This window comes from Arachis hypogaea, chromosome 18, assembly GCF_003086295.3.
Source record: "Arachis hypogaea cultivar Tifrunner chromosome 18, arahy.Tifrunner.gnm2.J5K5, whole genome shotgun sequence".
NCBI lineage: Eukaryota > Viridiplantae > Streptophyta > Magnoliopsida > Fabales > Fabaceae > Arachis > Arachis hypogaea.
The window spans coordinates 83,215,752-83,235,017 of record NC_092053.1 but is presented as its reverse complement, the minus strand read 5'-3'; the positions used below and the strand labels follow the sequence as shown (position 1 = coordinate 83,235,017).

The following is a 19,266-nucleotide window of genomic DNA, read 5'->3' as shown; positions in this document are numbered from 1 at the left end:
AGCTGGCATTAAATGCCAGAAATGGGCAGCAGCCTGGCGTTTAACGCCAGGATTGGCAGCAAGGGGCATTTTACACGCCACATGGTGCAGGGATGAGAAATCCTTGACACCTCAGGATCTGTGGACCCCACAGGATCCCCACCTACCCCACATCTCTCTCTTTTCTTCACCCATTCACCAATCACCTCAATACCTCTTCCCCAAAAACCCCTCACCTATCAAATCCCACCATTCTCTTCACCACTCACATCCATCCTTCATAAAACCCCACCTACCTCACCATTTAAATTCAAACCACTTTCCCTCCCAAACCCACCCTATATGGCCGAACCCAAAACCCCCTCTCCACTCCTATATAAACCCATCTTCACTCTTTCATTTTCACACAACATACACACCACCTATCCCTCTTGGCCGAAACACATAGCCCTCTCCATCTCCTCTAGTTCTTCTTCTTCTACTCTCTTCTTTCTTCTTTTGCTCGAGGAGGAGAAACCTTCTACATTTGGTGTGGTAAAATCTAAAGCTTTTTGTTTTTCCATAACCATTTATGGCACCAAAGGCCGTAGAAACCTCTAGAAAGAGAAAAGGGAAGGCAAAAGCTTCCACCTCCGAGTCATGGGAGATGGAGAGATTCCTCTCAAGGGTGCATCAAGACCACTTCTATGAAGTTGTGGCCAAGAAGAAGGTGACCCCCGAGGTCCCTTTTAAGCTCAAAAAGGGCGAATATCCGGAGATCCGACATGAGATTCGAAGAAGAGGTTGGGAAGTTCTCACCAACCCCATTCAACAAATCAGAATCTTAATGGTTCAAGAGTTCTATGCCAATGCATGGATCACCAAGAACCATGATCAAAGTGTGAACCCGGACCCTAAGAATTGGCTTACAATGGTCCGAGGGAAATACTTAGACTTTAGTCCGGAAAATGTAAGGTTGGCATTCAATTTGCCTATGATGCAAGGAGATGAACACCCATACACTAGAAGGGTCAACTTTGATCAAAGGTTGGACCAAGTCCTCATGGACATCTGTGAAGAGGGCGCTCAATGGAAGAGTGATTCAAGAGGGAAGCCGGTTCAACTAAAAAGGCATGACCTCAAGCCCGTGGCTAGGGGATGGTTGGGGTTCATCCAACGCTCAATCATTCCCACCAGTAACCGATCTGAAGTTACTATAGACTGGGCTATCATGATTCATAGCATCATGATTAGAGAGGAAGTAGAAGTTCATGAGGTTATATCCCAAGAACTCTACAAGGTGGCGGACAAGTCCTCTACTATGGCAAGGCTAGCTTTTCTTTACCTCATTTGTCACCTCTGCAATTCAGCTGGAATTGACATAGAGGAAGACATCCTAATTGATGAGGACAAGCCCATCACTAAGAAAAGGATGGAGCAAACAAGAGATCCCACTCATGGACAAGAGCATGAGGAAACTCCTCATCATGAAATCCCTGAGATGCCTCAAGGGATGCAATTTCCTCCACAAAACTATTGGGAGCAAATCAACACCTCTCTAGGAGAATTAAGTTCCAACATGGGACAACTAAGAGTGGAGCACCAAGAGCATTCCATCCTCCTCCATGAAATTAGAGAAGATCAAAGAACCATGAGAGAGGAGCAACAAAGGCAAGGAAGAGACATTGAGGAGCTCAAGCACTCCATAAGATCTTCAAGAGGAAGAACAAGCCGCCATCACTAAGGTGGACCCGTTCTTTAATTTTCTTGTTCTTTATTTTCCTATTTTTCGAATTTTTATGCTTATGTTTATTTATGTTTGTGTCTTTATTACATTATCATTAGTGTCTAAGTGTCTATGCCTTAAAGCTATGAAAATGAATCCATCACCTTTCTTAAATGAAAAAAATGTTATTAATTGAAAAAGAAAAAGAAGTGCATGAATTTCGATTTTTAAAACAGTTTAATTATTCTGATGTGGTGGCAATACTATTGTTTTTCTGAATGAATGCTTGAACAGTGCATATTTTTGAATTTGATTGTTTATGAATGTTAAAATTGTTGGCTCTTGAAAGAATGATGGAAAAGGAGAAATGTTATTTGATAATCTGAAAAATCATAAAATTGATTCTTGAAGCAAGAAAAAGTAGTGAAAAGCTTGCAGAAAAAAAAAAGGATATATGCGAAAAAAAAAAGAAAGAAAAAGAAAAGCAAGCAGAAAAAGCCAATACCCCTTTAAACCAAAAGGCAAGGGTGATAAAAAGGATCCAAGGCTTTGAGCATCAGTGGATAGGAGGGCCCACAGGAATAAAATCCTGGCCTAAGCGGCTAAACCAAGCTGTCCCTAACCATGTGCTTGTGGCGTGAAGGTGTCAAGTGAAAACTTGAGACTGAGCGGTTAAAGTCGAGGTCCAAAGCAAAAAGAAGAGTGTGCTTAAGAACCCTGGACACCTCTAATTGGGGACTCTAGCAAAGCTGAGTCACAATCTGAAAAGGTTCACCTAGTTATGTGTCTGTGGCATTTATGTATCCAGTGGTAATACTGGAAAACAAAGTGCTTAGGGCCACGGCCAAGACTCATAAAGTAGCTGTGTTCAAGAATCAACATACTTAACTAGGAGAATCAATAACACTATCTGGATTCTGAGTTCCTATAGATGCCAATCATTCTGAACTTCAAGGAATAAAGTGAGATGCCAAAACTGTTCAAAAGCAAAAAGCTAAAAGCCCCGCTCATCTAATTAATACTGATCTTCATAGATGTTTTTAGAATTCATTGTATATTCTCTTCCTTTTATCCTATTTGATTTTCAGTTGCTTGGGGACAAGAAACAATTTAAGTTTGGTGTTGTGATGAGCGGATAATTTATACGCCTTTTGGCATTGTTTTTAGTATGTTTTTAGTATATTTTAATTAGTTTTTATTATATTTTTATTAGTTTTTATTTAAAAATCACTCTTCTGGACTTTACTATGAGTTTGTGTGTTTTTTTGTGATTTCAGGTATTTTCTGGCTGAAATTGAGGGGCCTGAGCAAAAATCTGATTCAGAGGCTGAAAAAGGACTGCAGATGCTGTTGGATTCTGACCTTCCTGCACTCAAAGTGGATTTTCTGGAGCTATAGAAGCCCAATTGGTGCGCTCTCAATTGCGTTGGAAAGTAGACATCCTGGGCTTTCCAGAAATATATAGTAGTCTATACTTTGCCTGAGATTTGATGGCCCAAACAAGCGTTCCAAGTCAGCTCAAGAATTATGGCGTTTAACTCCAAAACTGGCACAAAAGCTGGAGTTAAACGCCCAAACTGGCACAAAAGCTGGCGTTTATCTCCAAGAAAAGTCTCTACACGTGGAAGCTTCAATGCTCAGCCCAAGCACACACGAAGTGGGCTCAGAAGAAGATTTCTGCATTAATTACTGATTTCTGTAAACCCTAAGCTACTAGTTCTCTATAAATATGACCTTATACTATTGTATTTGGGGGAATCTTTGGACGTTTAGTCCCTAGACCTTAGAGGCTGGCCATTCGGCCATGCTTACACCATTATCACTTTTGTATTTTCAACGGTGGAGTTTCTACACACTATAGATTAAGGTGTGGAGCTCTGCTGTTCTTCATGAATTAATACAAAGTGCTATTGTTTTTCTATTCAATTCACGCCTACTTCTTCTCTAAGATATTCATTCGTTCTTCAACTTGATGAATGTGATGATCCATGACACTCATCATCATTCTCACCTATGAACATGTGCCTGACAACCACCTCTGTTCTACTAGCAATGGCTTGAATGCGTATCTCTTGGGTTTTTTAATCTAAGATTGGAACCTTCGTGGTATAGGCTAGAATTATTGGCGGCCATTCCTGAGATCCGAAACGTCTAAACCTTGTCTGTGGTATTCTGAGTAGGATTTGGGAAGGGATGACTGTGACGAGCTTCAAATTCGCGATTGTGGGGTGTGTGACAGATGTAAAAGGATCAATGGATCCTATTCCGACATGATCGAAAACCGACAGATGATTCGCCGTGCGGTGACATCGCATTTGGAACATTTTCACTGAGAGGACGGGAAGTAGCCATTGACAACGGTGATGCCCAACATAAAGCTTGCCATGGAAAGGAGTATGAATGATTGGAAGAAGGCAATAGGAAAGCAGAGGTTCAGCAGGTACAATGCATCTTCATACGCTTATCTGAAATTCCAACCAAAGATTTACATAAGTATCTCTATCTTTATTTTATGTTTTATTTATCTTTTAATTATCAATTCTCCATCACCATCTGAATTCGCCTGACTGAGATTTACAAGGTGACCATAGCTTGCTTCAAGCCGATAGTCTCCGTGGGATCGACCCTTACTCACGTAAGGAATTACTTGGACGACCCAGTGCACTTGCTGGTTAGTTGTGCGGAATTGTGACAATGTGTGATTCACGTTTAAGAGCTCCAAGTCTTTGGCTCCATTGTTAATGATCACAATTTTACATACCAGTGGCGAACTAGGTGAAGGAGTTCCCAAGGGTCTTGATAAAGCATGCTCTACTCCCGTCCATCCTCTTCTGGGAAGTTCCACCATTTGGCAAGGTTCTTCAAGTTTCTCCTCATGCCAAGCTTCCTCAAGTTCACATTCTTTTTCACCAATTTCTTCTATCTCCTCCCCATTACTCTCGTCATATATAGGAGGTCTAGTGGAGTCTATCTCCTCATCAAGTGCAAGCATTTTGGGGAAAGACTCTTCAAACTCGAAAGGATTATATGTTGACTCGACATCATCATAGATAGGAGGGCTTGTTGCTTGGAACACTTCTTCCAGTTCTTCACTTACAATGGGTTTTGAAGGCTGTGCATCCTTCTCAACCTTGCTTTCTAATCCACTGGGAGAGGGCTCAACAATATCGTCAAGGGAGTTGAGCAATGTGGGCAAAAAATCACTAGTGATGGAATCCACTTCCTAATCATTTTCCTTCAACTCTCCGTCTACTTTCGCAACTTCACTTTCCTTTTTAACATCCTTTATGAGCTCAACATATCCCAAACATCCATCCACCACTTTCTTTTGTTCGCTAATCTCTATCTTCTCCTCTTGTCGCACTTCTTGTTTTAACTCTTCTTCCCCACCTTGGAGCTTCAAGTTCATTCCCTCGCTAGGTTCCTTGATAGTTTCTCCACATTCAACAAGGGGAGTACTTAGGGTACATGAACCTAGGTGAGATGTTAGGTGATTTACGGCTTCTACCATGCTAGCTATTCTTGCTTTTAGCTCCTTAAACTTAGTTTCATCCTCCTCTTGTCGCCTTAAGATGCGAGATTCAAGATCTCTTAGTTCTAATATGAAGGCTTCATCGAGAGGTGGTGGTGAAAGATAGGGTTCATTGGTTGAGGGAAGATTGTCAATGTTGGAAAGTAGTTCATATTGGGGGAATTCTTGAGGTGGTGTATGCGGAATTTGTGGTTCTTGGGAGTATTGGTATGGGGATGGTGGTTGTTCTAGATGTGATTCAAATGGTGGTTGATATGGTCTGTGTGAATTATGGTCATATGGAGTTGAATGGTGATGCAAGGCTTGTGAGTATGGTGTGTGGCTATATTGAGGAATGGGATCACATGCATATGATGATTGTGGTTGACAACCACAATGAAGGTCATCACACACATTGGATTGATACACATTAGGATCAGGATTATACCCATAGGAGTTCGTAGGAGGTTGTTGCCATGAAGGTTGTTCATAAGCTTGAGGTTCCTCCCATCCTTGAATTCCAAACCCTTGATGCATATTCTCATTGGAGCTTTCATTTCCTACAACATAGTTTGAACTACACTCATAGCCAAAAGGATGAGAATTCATAGTAAAAGAGAGAATAAAAAAAATCAATAAGAAACAAAGAAGATAAAATTCTAACTTGTAAAAACTAGCAGACAAACCAAAACTCAAGTTATTCACAATATATACAATAGCCAATAACATAGCACCATTGCAATTTCCCGGCAACGGTGCCATTAATTTGACACAAGACTTATTGTCGGTAAGGAATTTCACAAAATATTTATGTTGCAAGTATAGCTCCAAACCAACAAACAACTCTCACATCAAATTAAAAAAAAATAATTTTGGTTTTGTCACATGTACAAACCCAATGAAAATTAACCGAAGTATTTGGACTCCGGGTCGTCTCCCTAGAAATACAATGTAATGCTTAGTTATTCGCTATGAAGGGGTAAAAAGGGGGGAGGGGGTTTGGTTCATGAGATGACAAGAGCATAAAATTAGCAAGTGAATAAAGGAAGTAAGATAAAGAACTCTTGGTTAAGACTTGGGTAATTGAGATCGCCATCCTTGTCAACAAACCGAATATTGATAATTATGAGAGGCCAACCTATTAAGTCTACTTCCCAAAAGCTTTAAGTACGTAACGTTTACTCCTAAGCTTGAAGTACGTCAAATAGATTTGATCACATTCACCCTTAAGTCCTAACCTACCTACCAATTAACTTAGTAGTGGGTTAGCGTCAATGGGTGTCAAATTGATCACCATGGGTTCTCAAATCACCAAATCTATCATACCCAATGACTCAAGGTTACCCAATTCCCTTGGCTTAGGCCAAGAGTTGACAAAACTACTCAAAAATTAAAGAGAGCATTTCATCAAACACATAGAGTGCAATAAAAGTAAGCATCATAAATTGCAAGAATGAATAAATCTAACAACTATTAAGTGCAAGAAAAGTAAGATCACAACTCAATTCATCAATAAATTGTATTAAAAACAAATCAAATCCAATATGAGTTCATCATCACAAAAGAGAGCAAAATGAGAAATTAACATCACAAATAAGAGAATCAAGATGTAGAAATGAGAAATTATAAAGGAGACAAGATGAGATCAAGTAATTGAACTTGAATTTAGGATAATCTACCCTAATCCTAACCTAATTCTAGAGAGAAGAGGGAGCTTCTCTCTCTAGAAAACTAACTAAAGGCTCATGTTGGCTAAACTATTTGCTCCCCCTTTGCTTGGACTTCAATTCTGCATGAAATACACTCAGAAACAAGTTGGACTTGGGCCTGGGCAGCTGATGCGCGGAAAACTTGTCTCTCAACAAATCTCCCTTCGGCAAGTGTACCGAATTTGTCGTCAAGTAAAAACTCACAATAGAGTGAGGTCGAATCCCACAGGGATTGATTGATCAAGCAACTTTAATTAGAAGAATGTTCTAGTTGAGCGAATCCAGAATTTGGGTTGAGAGTTGCAGAAAATAAAATGGCGGGAATGTAAATAACAGAAAAGTAAATGCTAGAATTAAAGGACTGGAAGTAAGTGACTGAAAATAAATTGCAGAATTGTAAATGGGAATGGGGGATTCGCTCATGAAAGTAAATGGTAGAAATTAAAGAGAATGGGTAAGATCAGAGATGGGGAGTTCATTGGGCTTAGGAGATGTTGCAATTCTCCGGATCAAGTTCATTTTCATCTCTTCCTCAATCAATGCACTCATTGATCTCCTTGGCAATCTTAAGTGATTGAATTTCAATTTCTTGCAATTCAATCTCTCAAATCTTGATCAATAGCCAATTCCTTGGTCAATTGCTCATGAGAAGAGATGAAGTATGGTCACTGATTATACCACATGCATTTCCCAAATCAAGTATTGAGAGGGTTATAGTCACATACCCATCCAAACCCAATTTGGTCCAGCATGAGAAAGTATTTCTAGCTTGATCTCTTCATTCCTCTTTCAAGGTTCAAAAGAGATCCAAGTTTGAATAGCTTCTCTTCCAAGATAACTACTCAATTGGATGAAGATCGAAAGCTTTCAAGTAAAATCAAGAGGAAAGATAGAAGAAGAATAATGAAAATTAGTATTGATCCATCAAATTACAACAGAGCTCCCTAACCCAATGAAAGGGGTTTAGTTGTTCATAGCTCTTGAAAATGAAAACAAAGATGGAGAATACATCATAAAACTAGAAATTGCAAAGAAAGTAAAATACAGAGAGTAATTCTCCTTTTCCAGCCCCTAGAACTTCTTCTCAATTCAAAGCTACTCCTATATATACTACTCTTCTCAGCTTCTAGTGTGATTCTTCAAGTCTTGGGCCTTTGGATCTTGAGTTTGAAGCAGTTCCTTTCTTTATTTGGGCTTGGCTTTACTTGCAGAGAGAAATTGCGAAGTGGGCGGAGACTTTAGTTCAGGACGTTAGGGGTGTTAATATTTAGTGAGAATATAAGTTCGAGAACGTTAGTGACACTTAACATTGTCACTAACGTTCCAATGCACCCCTTTGCCTCACGTTAAAACCCACATTAACAAGGTTAACGTGGCTTTTAACGTTGCCTTGTTAACCTTCGAGAACGTTAGTGACACTCAACATTGTCACTAACGTTCCAGTGTGCCCCTTCTTGCTTCACGTTAAAGCCCACGTTAACTAGGTTAACGTGGCTTTTAACGTGGCCCTTGCCATCCTTCGAGAACGTTAGTGACATTCAACATTGTCACTAACGTTCCAATGTGCCCCTAGGTCTCACGTTAGAGTCCACGTTAACTAGGTTAACGTGGCCATCTTTAGCCATCCCAACGTTAGTGACAATGTTGAGTGTCACTAACGTTGGCTCATCCTTCATTTCTCATCGTTAGCTTCCACGTTAACCAAGTTAACGTGGAAGTTAACGTGACTCTTGGGGGTTGTGTGGTTGCTAGTGACAATGTTGAGTGTCACTAACGTTGTCGACAACTCTTCATCCGTTACGTTAGTTCCCACGTTAACCAAGTTAACGTGGGAGTTAACGTGGTACTTTGCACCATAGGCCAACGTTAGTGACAATGTTGAGTGTCACTAACGTTGGCTTCTCTTCCCCCCTTAACGTTAGAGGCCACGTTAACCTAACTAGGTTAACGTGGCTTCTAACGTGGCCACTTATGAGTAATTGCCAATGTTAGTGACAATGTTAAGTGTCACTAACGTTGACTCAACTTCTCTTCTCCACGTTAGAGTTCACGTTAACTTAGTTAACGTGACTCTCTAACATGGGCATTGATGGCTTTTTGAGAGTGTTATTGGCAATCACTTTTCTTATTAACCTTGCAAGTTACCTCCCCTTTTCTTGCTTCCTTTTTGGTCCTGAAATCAAGCAATAAAGTGCATCAAAGCTCTAGTCCAAGTCATGAGTAATGCAACATAATATTTGTCACCAAACTTATGCAAAATCCCCATGAAATTATGTAAATTGCACAATGTATGCTTGAATCAAGGCATAAGTGAGTATCTACCCAAAACTAGCTTATTTCCTAAAGAAATGCATGAAACTAACCTAAAAACAGTAAAGAAAAGGTCAGTGAAACTGGCCAAGATGCCCTGGCATCAGCAGCTCAGAAATCGCCCCCAGTGTTTTGCCTTCAAGTGGGCCATGTATAAGTATTGGCGCATGCGCGCCATGTGCGCGTGCGCGCCTTGTGCGCGTGCGCGTCCTTTGATGCACTCCCAATCTTTGTTTCTTCTTGAATTCTCCCCTTTGTATGCTTTTCTACTCACTTCTTCCATCCAATACTTGCCTTATAACCTAAAATTACTCAACACACACATCAAGGCATCGAATGGAATTATAATGAATTAAAATCACCAATTTTAGGGCCTAAAAAGCATGTTTTCACATTTAAGCACAATTCAAGGGAGAATTACAAAACCATGCTATTTCATTGAATAAAGGTGGAAAAAGGTGATAAAATCCCCTAAAATAAGCACAAGATAAATCACGAAATCGAGGTTTATCATACTTCTTCTCAGATATGGAGTCAAGCACAAAGTGGCAACTTCATACCACCCACAGACCAACGAGCAAGCTGAAATTTCCAACAGAGAGCTAAAACGAATCCTTGAAAAAACTGTTGGAAGCTCAAGAAAAGATTGGTCTAAGAAGCTGGATGATGCACTATGGGCCTACAGGACAGCCTACAAGACACCCATTGGGATGTCTCTATACCAACTTGTTTATGGCAAGGCTTGTCACTTACCAGTTGAACTTGAGCATAGAGCATTTTGGGCTCTAAAAATGCTAAACTATGATGAGCAAGCTGCTGGAGAAAGAAGATTAATGCAACTCAATCAGCTGGAAGAATTTATAAATCAAGCATATGAGAATGCAAAAATCTACAAAGAGAACACAAAAAGGTGGCATGATAAAAAGATAACAAGAAGGGAGTTCACCGAAGGACAGAAGGTGCTACTCTATAATTCAAGAATGAAGTTCTTCCCTGGGAAACTTAAGTCTCGATGGTCAGGACCTTTCACCATAATCAAGGTGTTTCCCTATGGTCATGTAGAGCTCATGGAGGACAAGACTCAGAGAACTTTTACTGTCAATGGCCATAGACTCAAACACTACTTGGGAGGCTCCTTAGAGGAGCAGAGAGTGAGCTACAAGCTTAGCTAAAGACGGAGGAGTGTCAAGCTAGTGACAATAAAGAAGCGCTAGTTGGGAGGCACCCCAACACTTTATCCTTTTTGATTTATTGTTTTTCTTAGAAGTAGTTTAAAATCTATTGCTTTAGATAGTTTACGTTTTAGTCTCACATTTGTGTTACATTACCAATTAGAATTAGATTGCAATAGTAAGCTAGGAAGTTGGATACTAGCTTTGGTAGTAGATTACTCTTACACTTTGTTAGTTCTTTCTATTATGGGATTGCAACTTGATGCGTGCATTACTAATGATGAGTAAATGGGATGAGAACTAGCTAAAATGCTAAGTTTGGTTTGGCCACTCACCCACTTAATCTAGGCTTACAAACAATTAATAGCTTGATTTCGAGGAGTAAGCCCAAAGATTAAGTTTGGTGTGGCCACCACCAAGGATCACCCAGCAAGCCCAAGTTACCCAATTTAAAAGCACTTAATGTTTTGGGCAAGAACATTAACGAGGTTTAATGTGTTCAGAGGAGTTGGGATCAAAAGAAAATGAAAAGATTGGAGTTATTCCATCCTTATGAACACATTAAATACACAATGATGGAACCAATTTATTAAGATGCCAAAGGATTAAGTTTGGTGTCCCAAGGGACACTGATGGAGACCCAAGGGTGTATTGGTAAAGATTTTCCTCAATAAAACTACGTTGCAAGTATAGCTCTACCAACAACAATCCTCAGTCATCAAATTTAGAAGAGGGATTTGGTTGTCACAAGTTCAACCCCAATAGAAATAACCGAAGTATTCAAACCTCGGGTCGTCTCACAAAGAATGGGCAAACATGTGCTTTAACATTAGTTAGAAATCCGGGGTTGTGAGTTATGAGCATAAAAATAAATGGGAATCTTAACAAGCAAGTAATCTTAGATTGCAAGAAACTAATTCAATCAACTAAGCAAGATATGAGTGATTTCAAACTAACAAAGTAACATTCAATATGATTCTATTCTAAGCTAAACAAGTAACTATAACTAAGGCAAGTGATTGGGAATTTTGGTTTTCAAGTATGAATCATAAAAGCAACTCTTGGCTAGGCATGGGAATTAGGGTCAATATCCTTGTCTAATAACCATATCTTGACAATTATGAGGAACCAAACTCATTAAGTCTACTTCTATACTTGAAGTACGTCAAATGGTTTGGTCAACATCGATCCATAAGTTCTAACCTTACTACTAATTGACTTAGTAGAAGGTTAGCGTCAATGGTTATCAAATTAACCACTAAAGGCTCCTAAATCATCAAATCCATTAGACCCAATGACTCAAGTTTACCCAATTCCCTTGGCCTAGGCCAAGAGTAAAGAGAACTACTCCATAATCAAAGTAAACATTTCATCAAACACATGGTAAGCATTAACAAAAGACATGTTCAAAATAGCAATTAAATTGAAATCAACAAGTACCCACTAACATTTATCAACATACAATCATCCAAACAACACAATTAAACATAGAAATAATCAATATAACATCATCAAGTCAATATTCACAACATTCATGAAATGGGTATAAAATGACAATTGACAAGAATTCATAAAACTATCATAAGGTATAAGCAAAATTATACTAGGAAATTCAAATTGAACAATTAAATCTAGTAATTAACAAGATCCAATTCACAATTCAACAAAGGAAGATCAAATTAAAACTAGATCTAGAGAGGAACAAGGGTTTCTCTCTCTAGAAGAACAAAGAACCAAACAACTAGCTAAAAATTGTGTCCTAGTGTAAAAATAGTTGATCCCCCCTTTCCCCTAGCATCCTTGGGTCTTTTCCATATAGAAACAGCTTGAAATTGGGCCTGTTGAGCTTCAGAAATCGCCAGGCACGATTTCCTTTAATGAGGTCACGTGCAGCTTCCCACGCGAGCGCGCCATGCGTGCGTGCGCGTCCGCGTCGATAGGAATCTTCTAATCCACGCGGGTGTGTCCATTCTTGCGCGCCGCTTCCAGCCAACCTCATCCATGCGTGCGCATGAAGTGTGCGGGCGCGCCAATGCTTCTTTTTCCAAAATTTCAAGTCTTCATGTTCCTCCCTTTTGTACATGCTTTCTTTCTCTCTTCTAGGCCATTTCCACCCTATAATTCCTGAAATCACTCGACAAATATATCATGGCATCGAATGACAATAGAAGAGGATTAAAATATGGCAATTTTGAGGCAAAATAAGCATGTTTTTCATCATGGGGCAATATTAGGAAGTGAACAGAAAACCGTGCATTTCTTGTGAATACGTGTGAGAAATATTGACAAAACCCCCCAAATTCTACACAATATAAACAACAAAATTGGGTTTATCGAATCTCCCCATACTTAAACCAAGCATGTCCTCATGCTTAAAATAAAAAGACCAAAGATTATGGTGAGAAAGGGTTTATGAAATGCAAACTACCTAGGTGGATGCATGCAACTAATGTAAAATCATCTACCTACTTGGTCAAGAGTAAATCTATCCTCCAAGAATACATGTGAGCATATAGGATGAAAATAGTATTTAATTCATGAATCCTACCAAATTGAACATCACTAAGGGGTGCATATGACTTGCTAAATAAATGCTTGTGAAAGCCGGGAACAAAGAATTGAGCATCGAACCCTCACCGGAAGTGTATCTGCTCTATTCGCTCACGTGTATAGGGTTCGTTGCTCAATCTTCTCCTAATCATGCCTTCCAAGGTTTTTCTTTCATCTAACAATCAACAATCACTTAATACATGCTTACAAGTATCATGAGGTCTTATTCATGGGTTGTAACGGGGCTAGGGTAAAGGTAAGCATGTATATGGCCAAGTGAGCTTAAAATTTGAGTCCTTGATTAACCTAGGATCCCACTAGACACATAGAACAACCTATACAACTATAATACATTAACTAGCTACCCTTGAGTTTCACTTTTTGCATACTCATGCATTCTTTTTAATTCACACCCATATGCATTGTTTTCTTCATTACTTTGTCTTGGGATTTCTTTGTCCCCTTTATTGCTTATATATATATATATATATATATATATATATATATATATTTATTATTATCCCCTTTTCTTGGGACCTTGTGAACAAAAGTTTCAATGCATATAGTCCAATCATTCAATGCATGAATATGTTCCCAACTTTTAGAATTTTCAATTACACTACAATTACACACCTAGATATCTACCCAAATTTCTAAAGCATACCCTAATTGAATGATACACATCCTAACTTACCTAAGCTAATCAAGGGTCCAAATTTAGGGACATTCATGGTTTTTTGCTTAGGATTGTTGATATGCTCTATTTAAGAACAAAGAAGGGTTTATTATGGGCTCAAGATTGGTTAGCAATGGTAGATAAAAGGGTTAAGTCCATTTGGGGAAAAGTGACTATTGAAATGATGGCCTCAATCATGTAAATGTATTCATACACAAAGTAATGGACATATAGAATCAGACAAAGCAAGGATCACAATCATAGAGAGAGATATGCACACAAGAATGGAAATAATGGTTAGAAGATGTAACCATGCAATAGGCTCAAAACTTTCATGCTTGTGTTCTTAGCTCAATCACTATGTTCCAAAATACATTCTTAAAGCAAGTTTACTACAAAAATTTTCAAAAATTTGGTAGGGTACCCCAAAACACAGTTTCTTTGAAAAGAAGTTATTGTTTTGACCAAGTAACTCTATAGAAACTAACTATCATGCCAGGAGTATTTACAAGCAAAACTAACTACACATGCAATGTACTAACTACTAAGCAAAAGATAAATCCATGGGTATTGAAAGGAAGAGATTGTTACCCATGGAGATTGGTCGAATGACCTCCCCACACTTAAAAATTAGCACGGTCCTCCGCGCTACGAACAATGCGCAAAGGGCCGTCGGGACCGGAACCGTCACTATCCTCTCCTTCAGAGCTCCCATCACTCGGGTTTGAGGTGGATGTGTAATAAACTCCAATTTTATGGTTTATCTTGTGCTTATTTTAGGGGATTTTATCAACTTTTCTCACATTTATTCAATGAAATAGCATGGTTTTGCAATTCTCCCTTGATTTGTGCTTAAATGTGAAAACATGCTTTTTAGGCCCTAAAATTGGTGATTTTAATTCACCTTAATTCCATTCGATGCCTTGATATGTTTGTTGAGTGATTTCAGTTCATAAGGCGAGTATTGGATGGAAGAAATGAGGAGAAAAGCATGCAAAGTGGGAGAACTCATGAAGAAATGAAGGAACCGTAAAGCTGTCAAGCCTGACCTCCTGGCACTCAATCGACCATAACTTGAGCTACAGAGGTCCAAATGAGGCAGTTCTAGTTGCGTTGGAAATCTAACATATGGGGCTTCACGTATAGGGGTGCGTACGCGCCATGTACGCATGCGCGTCGATGCTGCTCGTGGGTCCACTTTAGTGAAATCGCCCCTAGCGATTTCTGAAGCATTTTGGGCCCAATCCAACTCATTTCTGATGCTATTGAACCCAAGGATTGAAGAGGGAATGAACCAAGTAGTCATAGTTTAGTTTTCATCATGTTTTAGGGTATAATTCTAGAGAGAGAAGCTCTCTCTTCTCTCTAGAAATTAGGGTAGTTTAGGTTTAATTTTCTTAAATCCAACTTTTAATTCCTGTTTTAATTTAGTTCCTCCTTTTAATTTCTTGTTATTATATCTCTACTCTTCTAGTTTTACTTGTCATTTCCTTTATTTTGTTCTCTTTTATGTTCATGGATGCTGATGAGCGGATAATTTATACGCTTTTTGGCATTGTTTTTACATTGTTTTTAGTATGATTTAGTTAGTTTTTGGTATATTTTTATTAATTTTTAATTAAAATTCACATTTCTGGACTTTACTATGAGTTTGTGTGTTTTTCTATGATTTCAGGTATTTTTTGGCTGAAATTGAGGGACCTGAGCAAAAATCTGATTCAGAGGTTGAAAAATGACTCAGATGCTGCTGAATTATGACCTCCCTGCACTCAAAGTGGATTTTCTGGAGCTACAGAACTCCAAATGGTGCAATCTCAATTACGATGAAAAGTAGACATCCGGGGCTTTCCAGAAATATATAATTATTCATACTTTGCCCGAATTTAGATGAAACACACGGGCGTTGAACGCCAGTTCCATGCTGCCTTCTGGAGTTAAACGCCAGAATCAGGTTGCAAAGTGGAGTTAAACGCCAGAAACAGGTTACAAACTGGCGTTCAACTCCAAGAGAAGCCTCTACACATGTAAAGCTCAATGCTCAGCCCAAGCACACATCAAGTGGGCCCTAGAAGTGGATTTCTGCATCATTTACTCATTTCTGTAAACCCTAGTAACTAGTTTAGCATAAATAGGACTTTTTACTATTGTATTTACATCATCTTCGGATATATTTGGATTATCTTTTGATCCTTTGACCACGTTTTGGGGGCTGGCCATTCGGCCATGCCTGGACCTTATCACTTATGTATTTTCAACGGTAGAGTTTCTACACTCCATAGATTAAGGTTTGGAGCTCTGCTGTTCCTCATGAATTAATACAAAGTACTACTGTTTTTCTATTCAATTCAAGCTTATTCCTTCTCTAAGATATCCATTCGCACCCAAGAACATGATGAATGTGATGATTATGTGACGCTCATCATCATTCTCACCTATGAACGCGTGCCTGACAAACACTTCCGTTCTACATGCAAACAAGCTAGAATGAGTATCTCTTAGATAACTAATATAGAGGACCGAGTCCGAGGTATTAAAATCTTCGTGGTATAAGTTAGAACCCATGGACGGCCATTCTCGAGATCTGGAAAGTCTAAACCTTGTCTGTGGTATTCCGAGTAGTATCTGGGAAGGGATGGCTGTGACGAGCTTCAAACTCGTGAGTGCTGGGCATTGTGACAGACGCAAAAGGATAGTAAATCCTATTCCAGTATGATCGAGAACCGACAGATGATTAGCCATGCAGTGACAGCGCATTGGACCATTTTCACAGAGAGGATGGGATGTAGCCATTGACAACGGTGATGCCCTACATAAAGCTTGCCATGGAAGGGAGTAGGAATGATTGGATGAAGACAGCAGGAAAGCATCTCTATACGCTTATCTGAAATTCTCATTAATGAATTACATAAGTATCTCTATCCCAGTTCATATTTTATTTATGTTTTTATTATCAATTTACCATAACCATTTGAATCCGCCTGACTGAGATTTACAAGGTGACTATAGCTTGCTTCAAGCCGACAATATCCGTGGGATCGACCCTTACTCACGTAAGGTTTATTACTTGGACGACCCAGTGCACTTGCTGGTTAGTTGTGCGGAATTGTGACTAAGTGTGATTCACGTTTGAGAGCACCAAGCCATTGGCGCCATTGTTGAAGATCACAATTTTGTGCACCAAGTTTTTGGCGCCATTGCTGTGGATTGTTCGAGTTTGGACAACTGACGGTTCATCTTGTTGCTTAGATTAGGTAATTTTATTTTAATTTTAAGCTTTTATTTCTTATTTTCAAAAAAAAATTTAATTTCTTCTTTTTCGTTTTTCCCAATTAATTTTCGAGAAATAAAAAAATTTTATAAAATCATAAAATCAAAAATATTTTTTGTGTTTCTTGTTTGAGTTTAGAGTCAAGTTTTAAGTTTAGTGTCAATTGCATCTTTTTAATTATTTTCGAAAATTCATGCATTGCATTCTTCATGATCTTCAAGTTGTTCTTGGTAAGTCTTCTTGTTTGATCTTTAAAATTTCTTGTTTTGTGTCTTTTCTTGTTTTTCATATGCATTTTTAATTTGTTAGTGTCTAAAAATTAAAAATATTTAAGTTTGGTGTCTTGCATGTTTTTCTCTTCTTCAAAATTTTCAAAAATAAGTTCTTCGTGTTCATCTTGACATTCAAAGTGTTCTTGGTGTTCATCTTGACATTCATAGTGTTCTTGCATGCATCATGTGTTTTGATCCAAAATTTTCATGCATTGAGTCTTTTTGATGTTTTTCTCTTTCATCATTAAAAATTCAAAAATCAAAAAATATCTTTCCCTTTTTCACTCATAAATTTTCAAAAATTTGAGTTGACTTTTTCAAAACTTTTTAAAATTTAGTAATTTCTTATGAGTCAAATCAAATTTTCAATTTAAAAATTCTATCTTTTTCAAATCTTTTTCAAAAATTAAATCTTTTTCATTTTTTCTTTCATATTTTCGAAAACTTTATGATTGATTTTCAAAATTTTTTTCTTATTTCTAATTCATATTTTCGAAATTAATGCTAATAATTAATGTGATTGATTCAAATTTTTTTTAAGTTTGTTACTTGCCTAGTAAGAAAGGTTCAATTTTTAAACTCTAGAATCATATCTTTTTAGTTTCTTGTTAGTCAAGTAATCAACTTTAATTTTCAAAATCAAATCTTTTCAAATTTCTTTTTCAAATATTTTTCAAATTAAGTTTCAATCATATCTTTTTCAAAATTAATTTCAAAATCTTTTCTAACTTCTTATCTTTTCAAAATTAAATTTCAAATCCTTTCCAACTAATCCTATCTTTTTGTTTCAATCATATCTTTTTCAAAACTACCTAACTAATTCTTTCTAATTTTTGAAAATCACCTTCCTCTTTTTCAAAATTCCTTTTTAATTAACTAATTATTTTAATTTTTAATTTTAATTTTATTTCTTTTCTAATTTTCGAATTTTATTTTAATTTCAAATTAAAAACAAAAATATTTTTATTTTAATTTATTTAGTTTTCGAAAATTCTTCTCTCTCACCTACTTCTAATTATTTATATATTTACTAACACTCCTCTTCATCTAAGAATTCGAACCTACTCCTCACCCTTGTGTTTGGATTCTCCATCTTCTATTCATATTTTCTTCTACTCACATAAAGGAATCTCTATACTGTGACATAGATGATTCCATACTTTCTTTTCTGTTTTCTTCTTTTTCATATGAGCAGGAACAAGGATAAAAATATTCTTGTTGAGGCTGATCCTTAACCTGAAAGGACTCTGAAGAGGAAGCTAAGGGAAGCTAAAGCACAACTCTTTGGAGAAAATCTGACAGAAATTTTCGAAAAAAGAAGGAGACATGGCCGAAAATAATAACAATGCAAGGAAGATGCTTGGTGACTTTACTGCACCAAATTCCAATTTACATGGAAAAAGCATCTCAATTTCTGCCATTGGAGCAAACAACTTTGAGCTTAAACCTCAATTAGTTTCTCTGATGCAACAGAACTGCAAGTTTCATGGACTTCTATCTGAAGATCCTTTTCAGTTCTTAACTGAATTCTTGCAGATCTGTGATACTGTTAAGACCAATGGGGTTGATCCCGAGGACTACAGGCTTATGCTTTTCCCATTTGCTGTAAGAGATAGAGCTAGAATATGGTTGGACTCTCAACCAAAGGATAGTCTGAACTCTTGGGATAAGCTGGTCACGGCTTTCTTAGCCAAGTTCTTTCCTCCTCAAAATCTTAGTAAGCTTAGAGTGGATGTTCAAACCTTCAAACAGAAAGAAGATGAATCCCTCTATGAAGCTTGGGAGAGATACAAGGAACTGACCAAAAAGAATCCTTCTGACATGCTTTCAGAATGGACCATCCTGGATATATTCTATGATGGTCTGTCTGAGCTATCAAAGATGTCACTGGACCATTCTGCAGGTGGATCCATTCACCTAAAGAAAACGCCTGTAGAAGCTCAAGAACTCATTGACATGGTTGCAAATAACCAGTTCATGTACACTTCTGAAAGGAATCCTGTGAGTAATAGGATGCCTATGAGGAAGGGAGTTCTTGAAATTGATACTCTGAATGTCATATTGGCTCATAATAAAATATTGACTCAGCAAGTCAATATGATCTCTCAGAGTCT

At 37.9% G+C, this 19,266-nt stretch overlaps 1 non-coding gene across 1 annotated transcript; it reads right to left on the bottom strand.

Moving 5' to 3' along the window:
* Window positions 1–18,871: 18,871 nt before the first annotated feature.
* LOC112774061 (small nucleolar RNA R71) lies at window positions 18,872–18,979 on the bottom strand. Its single transcript, XR_003188573.1, has one exon. It is a non-coding gene; the product is annotated as a small nucleolar RNA R71 (small nucleolar RNA).
* Window positions 18,980–19,266: the final 287 nt, after the last annotated feature.